The sequence below is a fragment of the Camelina sativa genome, chromosome 2 (assembly GCF_030686135.1).
Source record: "Camelina sativa cultivar CO46 ecotype springtype chromosome 2, ASM3068613v1".
Lineage (NCBI taxonomy): Eukaryota > Viridiplantae > Streptophyta > Magnoliopsida > Brassicales > Brassicaceae > Camelina > Camelina sativa.
In genome coordinates, this window is record NC_141881.1 from 4,295,166 (window position 1) to 4,301,803 (window position 6,638).

The following is a 6,638-nucleotide window of genomic DNA, read 5'->3' on the forward strand; positions in this document are numbered from 1 at the left end:
CATCACTCCCGCTCACTTCCTTCTAGGCCTCAAAATCTTATTTTTATCCTTCTCACTGTCACTCTCACCATCCTTCAACGTCTTGATATCAAAAGCTGCAGTAAATGGAATCACTTTAACCTTAGCATCAGGATTGTACACCGTTGACATTTTTCTGTGATGTCCTCTACGATCTAAGAGGTGAGACCAAGAACTGGCGACTCCAACTTCTTCATCGGTTACACAAACATAGACATGAACGGTTAGCGCTCTAGTAATGGTGGCATGGTTTTATGTTCCATTGTTTTGGGGTTTCGATGGGCTTGGATGGCATACAGAAGGGTAAATCACTGTAAAGTTAACAAGGTATATTGATAGAACAAAAAAGAAGATGAAAAAGAGAAGAAGAATTTATTTAGAGAAGTCACGATTCTAGGGAGAATTGTAGGAAAAGGAATTAAAAAACTGTTACATAGTGCAAAGAAAGCGTAAATTTTTTAAAAGTTAGGATTTTAGGGAGATTTGTACTTTGACTCACTTAATTATGGGGAAAATGGATATTCTGTTTCCAACAAAATATTGAATTAGGGAGATAAAAAGGGAAAAAAAATGACGCTCATTAAAAATTTTGAAAAGAAAAGAGATTTTTTTTTTCGGTTTGGTAATTAAAAAATGGTTATGTAAAGTCATTAAAAATGTGATGCTAAACTACCAGTTTTTTAGGAACCATAATTTTTTTTTGATGTAATTAATATAATCTAATCAGCATCACTTTTTAATGATGTAAATTATATATCATATTTTAAAATGATGTTAATATAAATTAATAAATAAATAAATTATTTAAGTGATGTAAATTTATATATTTGTATCAATATGTAAAAGTGATACAAATTAATTTAGTTTTGCATCAGTTTTGATCAATTGACGCCACACAAATTAATAACAACATTGGTTATTGCAACTGATGTTACATCTTAATTTTTGTATGAGTTATAAATAAATAATTTAAAATAGTATCACTTAGTTTTATGATTCATTTAAGTGATTTAATTTAAGCTTTTCTTTGTAGTGAGTATCTAAAGATTGTTTGTGTTCTAGCTATTGACAATGGGAAAGTTATGTTTCAGAAAGATGGTTCCTCATCGATCTTCACTCGCAAAGGTTTAGTAGATGGGACAGCTTTAGTCGAAATGTATCTATTTCATTGTACAAATTGTACCATATAAATACAATTCATACATCTGTCTTCGTGACTAAGTACTTAGTCAGAAAAGTATTAAAAGATTGTGAGTATGAGATTATTAGATATTATAATATATATATATATAAAAAATAGGTCGGGTTATTTCAAAATTGTCTTGATTTCAGCAAAGATTGAATGATTATGTCCCAAGTCAAGCCAAAAATCGATTAAGGTATAATTTATGATTTTTTGCTTTTAGTAATTACTTCAAAACTCTAAATTTCTTTAGTGTTTGGAAAATATCAAAATTTATTTTGAATACTATGTTCTACGTATACTTCTATAACATCACAATATATATATATATATATATATATATCGTTCTTAAATCCAGTTTATTTGCAGAAATATCTTGTCTAGTTTGATACTTATATTAATCAGTTTCCTTTCTGTCAGCATGATACTAAATCAAAAAGCAAAACAAATTAAGAAAACAAATTATGTATATTTTTAACTAAGAAAAGTTAAATATTGGCTTGATTTAGATTTTAAAATTAAAACGAAATTATGTGTCGGTTTGAGTCTACAAATAAGGTGATTAGGGTTTAGATTTTACAATTAAAACAAAATTATATGTCGGTTTGAGTTTACAAATGAAGTGGTTATGTTTTAGATTTTATAATTAAAACAAAAATATATATTGGTTTGGGTTTCCAAATGAAGTGGTTAAAATTTAGAATTTACAATAAAAATAAAAATATATGTTGGTTTGAGTTTACAAATGAGATGGTTAGAGTTTAGATTTTACAATTAGAAAGAAATTCTATGTTAGTTTAGGTTTACAAATGAGATGGTTAGGGTTTAGATTTCACAATTAGAATGAAATTATATGTTTGTTTGGGTTTACAAATGAGATGGTTAGGGTTTAGATTTGACAATTAGAATAAAATTACATATCGGTTTGGGTTTATAAAAAGGCGGTTTGAGTTTTAAATTTTATAATAATGTATACAGATTTTATTTCTTTATTCTTGTAACATCCGCGAACCAATTTTTGTAAATTTGGTGTGGGTGTCGATCGACACCCTTGGTGGCATCGATCGACACCATGTTTTCTGGTTTGGTCCGGTTCGTTTTAATTGCTGTTTGGTTCGGTTTGGTTCAAGGAAAAATCCCTAAATCGTGTTATAAGTAGAGAAGCGACAAATTTAAGGGTTTTAGGGTGTCTTGTCGCCGTTTTCAGAGATAGAGAGAGAGGAGAGAGCCTATTGTGGTGTGAAGGAGATTAAAGGAGAAAGATCAGAATCGTTAGGGTTTGGGAGGAAACAGTTTCGGCATATCAAATCGTTCTCAAAGGTAATGAAATTTGGTAGGTTTATTCCCAAGTGTTTCATCGTCATTCGCCTTTTTACAGAAGTAGATTTGGATTTAAAATCGATGAGTTATTGGCAGTTTCGTGAGACACGTTTTCTCAGACGCGAGTTGGGACCATCGGAGATTGTAACTGAGATCGTGGTCTCGTGTGGTGTCTGATCGTGCTGAAATTTTGTGGGAAGCTTCGTGACGTCTAGGGATAGCTTTTCACCGGAGCGATTTGATAGTTAACGGTTGGTTTTTATTTTAGGGTTTCGTCTTTGAGACTGTTCTTTTCTGATGTTTCTGTCCAGTTTTGTTATAAGTCGTTTTTGGTTGTGTGGCTTGTTGTAGGGCGTTTCTGGGCTGTTTCAGACGTTAGGAGGGTCTCAACTGGTTGTATTGGTTGTTATAATCAGTTGATAAGGTGAGTGCATGACCATGGCTTATCTAAGCCTGAGAATCCTTTATTGTTCTTGCTTGATTGGTGGTGCTTTGTGGTGTTGTTCTTGCTTGATTGGTTGTGTTAGTGGTGTTGTTCTTGCTTGTGGTGGTTGTGTTATGGTTCTTATAGGTTCCTGAAGGTTTTGGGTGAGGTTGGAACGGATTGGAGATGATTGGAAACGGAGGTTCGTCGTTTGGATTCGTGCAGTTCGCGTCTGCGAAGGGAGTGTCGATCGACACCAGTTAGGTGTCGGTCGACACCATGTTTGGTCAGTGTCGATCGACACCTCTCTGGTGTCGGTCGACACCAAGTTGCTTGTTATGTGATTTCCTGGTTTGTTTGTGTTTGGTTGTTATTTGCTAAGCATTGGTTTCTCAGTGGCTTGTGTGTATAGCCCAGTAGATGGGAGGATTGCCTCACTAAGTATTTGTGATAATACTTACGCATCTCAATTGTTGTTTGTGGTGTGCAGGTAAAGGTATGTGACGTGGAATCATGGCGATGAGGAGGAGGATGATCTAGGGTCTCGTTTGTGTGTTGTTGGTCTTTGCTATATTGTTTATGTTGGGAACCTTGGATAGATATATGCTAGGTTGTTGGATAGAATGCTTAGGATTGGTATTGTATTGATGTTGTAATGGTTCTGTAGGGTTGGTATGTTTCCGCTGTGTGTATTGGTTGTTATTGGTTTAAAGAGGAGTTGTGATTTAGGTTGGTCTAGTTAAGTAGTATGGGCTGCTTAATTATGTATTGTATTTAATGTTAATATTAAAAAAAAAAAAAAAGGGTCGGGTTGTTTCATTTTGGTATCAGAGCCTTTACGGTTCTAGGATGGTTAAATGGATGGTTAGAGCGGTTAGGAATTTAATTGGGTGAATTATTTTCCTTTTTGCTTGATGCATGATGTTGTGTGATGGAATTGATTATGAGTAGTTAGTCAATTTGTTTACGGTATGGAGTCCTAGTATCATCCTCTTCGAGCCTTCAATGAGATTCCACGGTAAGATGTGTACTCTATGTGCGGTTTTTGAATTGTGTGCTTAGCCTTCTGTTCTGGGTAGTGCAGATGGCTAGAGAGGGTGCTGTGGGTCGTGGTCGTGGTCGTGGGCGTGGTCGTGGTCGTGGTCGGGGACGAGGTCAGGTTCCTGAGGCCAGTGTGAGTGTAGCCCAGAGCATGGCCAGTGAGGAGGTGGCGGAGTCACAGGTTCATCCTAGTGTGTCTGGAGACCAGGCTGGTTTGGGTGACGGCAGGGCGGATGGGCCCGGTGTCGGTCACGGTGTTGCCCCGGGTGTGGGGGTTGCAGCGGGAGGTGCTCCAGGCAGGGAGGATGTCTTGATGGACTTGCTAGCTCAGGTTTTGCAGCGACTTCCAGCAGTTGTGCCGCCAGTGGTTGGTGGGCAGGATCCAGTAGTGCCGCCAGTGGTTGGTGGGCAGGGTCCAGTAGTGCCGCCAGTGGGTGGTGGGCAGGGTCCAGTGGTGCAGCCTGTGGCGGGTTTGCAGGCAGGTGTGCAGCCGGGGGCCGAGATAGTGGATGCACAGTATGTGCGGATGATGGAGCAACTGCGGCATGTGGGAGCCGGGTATTTCTCAGGAAGTACCGATCCGAGTGTTGCGGATGAGTGGAGAGAGCGGATGGAGGATATTTTCCTTTCGCTTAGGTGTCCCGACCGGTACAGGGTGGATCTGGCAGTGTTTTACTTGTCAGGAGATGCTCGTGTGTGGTGGAGGTCGGTGACAGCACGGAGGGTGCAGCGGGGTATGTCTTGGGGAGATTTTGTGGGGGAGTTTAACTCCAAGTATTTTCCTCAGGAGGCTCTTGATCGTATGGAGGCACGGTTCTTGGGTTTGACTCAGGGGGACCGTACAGTGCGGGAACTGGATGCAGAGTTCAGTCGGCTTGTGGGGTATGCAGGCCGGGCTTGGGAGCCAGAGTCGGCTCAGGTGCGGAGGTTCTTGCTGGCTTTGCGAGATGATTTGAGGACACGGTGCAGAGTGAGGAGCTATGCCACGAGGGCGGAGCTGGTTGAGGTTGCAGCTGGGATAGAGGATGACTTGAGGTCACAGTTGGCGGTGGTCAGTCCAGCGGTTCGTTCAGAGGAGACATTGGAGCAGAGCATTCCAAACAAGGATAGGCAGTTGGAGCAAAGGCGTAAAAGGAAGCGGGAAGAGACGACAGTGGCGAACCAAGGTGGTCAGAGAGGTTATGGGAGCGGGAGCATGGATCACGTGTCGGCAAGCGGGGCCAGGGGAGGTGATTCGCAAGAGTACCGTCGAGTGTGTTATCATTGTGGGGAGGAGGGGCATATCAGGCCTTTCTATCCTAAGAGGAGGCAGATGATGGAGGTTGTGGCACAGCCGAAGGGAGGACCGGGTGCCCATTCCAGCGCTTAGTTTTAGCTTTTGTTTTTCATTCTTTCATTTTGTATTTTCGTTTGGTTTTGTAAACGATTATTGCATTGAGGTTTTAATAAAGGTTGGAGTTATTTTTGGATTTGGGAATTGTGGAAAAACCACTGGAAAGGAATAGCACGGAAATTCTATAAATGTACGATTTCCATAAATAGAAGGTTGCTATAAATGGAAAGTTTCCATAAATAGAAGGTTGCTATAAATGGAAAGTTTTATAGGAGTTAGAGCTTTTCTATTTTTTTGAAAAGTGTATGGAAATACCTTGGGGGTAGGGTGTTCCAGGGTGACCGGGTGGTGGTCATGGTGGTGTTCGGGATATGAGTTTTCGTGAGGGCGCAATGCTAAAAGAGGAAAGTTTCTAAAAATAGAAGTTTCCAGAAATGGAAAGTGTTGAGGTAGATCTAGTCGGGAGATACTCGTTGACATCGGACTTATTTGCTCAGGATTGTGTGGGCCCAACTCATGTGATACCGATAGATCGATGGACTTTGTGGCCAGAGAGTGGGAGTGGTATGTTTGCTTCGGATGACGATCCGTGAGCGCGCTTTAGGGTGACGACCTTAGAGCGGGATTTTGAGACTCCCTGGATACCGTAGCTGTGAGCCGTGGCTCGGCAGTGAGCCGGTATGTCTCGAGGGTTGCGACCCGAGAGCGGGGGGAGTGGGCGTGTGAGACTCCCTGGATACCGTAGCTGTGAGCCGTGGCTCGGCAGTGAGCCGGTATGTCTCGAGGGTTGCGACCCGAGAGCGGGGGGAGTGGGCATGTGAGACTCCCTGGATACCGTAGCTGTAGGCTGTGGCCTGGCAGTGAGCCGGTATGACTCGAAGGTTGCGACCTGAGAGCGGGGGGAGTGTGTGTGTGAGTGACTTCCTGGATGCCGTAGCTTAAGGCGGTTGGCCTGATAGCGAGCCGGCATGATTCGTTGGTTGCGACCACGGACGGGGGAAGCACTGAGTTGTGAGCAAATAGTGTCTTTGATGTGAGTATATTGACTAGAGGGAGACCTCGTGGTTCAGTCGGAGGTGTGCGGGCTGTTGCGACAGTGCACGGGAAACCTTGGCTGACGGTATTTAGTCCGGTCGGGGACGTGCGGGCCGTGTTGACGGTGGCACGGAGGTCCTTGACCATTGGACGGTTTTGCGGGATTTTGAGACTCCCTGGATACCGTAGCTGTAGGCTGTGGCCTGGCAGTGAGCCGGTATGACTCGAAGGTTGCGACCTGAGAGCGGGGGGAGTGTGTGTGTGTGAGTGACTTCCTGGATGCC

The 6,638-nt window shown here is 42.2% G+C and overlaps 1 long non-coding RNA gene across 1 annotated transcript; it reads left to right on the forward strand.

Annotated features, from left to right (window-relative positions):
- The first annotated feature begins 2,386 nt into the window (after window positions 1-2,386).
- LOC147948240 (uncharacterized) lies at window positions 2,387-3,748 on the forward strand. The gene is made up of 4 exons (XR_015573610.1): window positions 2,387-2,521; window positions 2,618-2,772; window positions 2,873-2,945; window positions 3,436-3,748. It is a non-coding gene; the product is annotated as an uncharacterized LOC147948240 (long non-coding RNA).
- Window positions 3,749-6,638: the final 2,890 nt, after the last annotated feature.